Consider the following 1,316-nt stretch of genomic DNA (forward strand, 5'->3'; position numbering starts at 1 on the left):
GTGGCGCAGTGGTTGGGAGTCCGCCTGCCGATGCGGGGGGCGCGGGTTCGTGCCCCGGTCCGGGAGGATCCCACGTGCCGCGGAGCGGCTGGGCCCGTGAGCCATGGCCGCTGGGCCTGCGCGTCCGGAGCCTGTGCTCCGCAACGGGAGAGGCCACAGCAGTGAGAGGCCCGCGTACCGCAAAAAAAAAAAAAAAAAAAAAAAAAAGACAAGGTCTGATAGGGGAGCAGCTGGATAAGAAAATCAAAAAAGGAACAGTAATTTAAAGTTTGTTCCAGCTGTAATGTGGGCTATTCTGACCTTAAGGCAGCATCACATGGCATATTTCTGAGTCTATTCCTGAGGTATTCTGTTGTACTTATCTCTGTCTGTCTTATAGATCCATGCAATCTCTGGTATTAGGGGGTCATCTGGGTTTGGATCACACAGCAGTGAACAAATGGATAAAAGAACTTGAAAAATAGTTAAAGCAGGTGACCACTGTGATCTTAGAATATCAAAACAAATGTAGCCATTCCTGTTGATATTTTGATGATAAATTCTTATGGTAAATGCAACCTGGTTTGAAGGGATAGTCTGTAGGAAGATGCATTGTCAAAAAGAATACACCACCTTGATATGGGTTGTCATTAAGTCCCATAATTGTGACTTGTCAATGAAACATCATCCCCAACTGGACCTGCAGAACATTGTGCTGGGGGGTCATGGGCCAAATCACTAAGTTCCTTATTAATTCGTTTCAGCGCCATAGTCTGTGCTTTTCTTCTGGCTCCTCACTATCTTGGTGTCTGCTCAAAGGTCCGGCCCAAACTCTTGATTTTCCGGGCTGCTCGGAAGGGTTGCCTCTTTATCTCACACTGGTTCTGCCAGACATAGACGTAGAGGGGCTGGGGCGTCCCTCACGCTGTGGCCTCAGTCTCTTCCCTGCCCACCTGACAGCTGCTGCATCCCTGACCCTATGGTGCTCATGCACATGACATGAGGTGATGGTATTTTTCAATACTATCAAAAGGTTTGTTTTTGTTTTTTGGTTGCACCCGGCACCTTGTGGGATCTTAGTTCCCCAATGAGGAATTGAACCTGGGCCTTGGGCAGAGTCTTAACCACTGGACCACGAGGGACTTCCCAAGGTTTGATTTTTTTCAAAATATAGAATTAGGGGCTTCCGTGGTGGCGCAGTGGTTGAGAGTCCGCCTGCCGATGCAGGGGACACAGGTTCGTGCCCCGGTCCGGGAAGATCCCACATGCCGTGGAGCGGCTGGGCCTGTGAGCCATGGCCGCTGAGCCTGCACGTCCGGAGCCTGTGCTCCGCAACG

At 50.5% G+C, this 1,316-nt stretch overlaps 1 pseudogene across 1 annotated transcript; it reads right to left on the reverse strand.

The window, feature by feature from the left end:
• Positions 1 to 324: 324 nt before the first annotated feature.
• LOC309822069 (ubiquitin-conjugating enzyme E2 D3-like) lies at positions 325 to 749 on the reverse strand (annotated as a pseudogene). Its single transcript has one exon. The product of its transcript is annotated as a ubiquitin-conjugating enzyme E2 D3-like (transcript).
• Between the last annotated feature and the right edge of the window lie 567 nt (positions 750 to 1,316).

The sequence above is a fragment of the Grampus griseus genome (assembly GCF_964374135.1).
Source record: "Grampus griseus genome assembly, chromosome: 4".
In the NCBI taxonomy this organism is placed as follows: domain Eukaryota; kingdom Metazoa; phylum Chordata; class Mammalia; order Artiodactyla; family Delphinidae; genus Grampus; species Grampus griseus.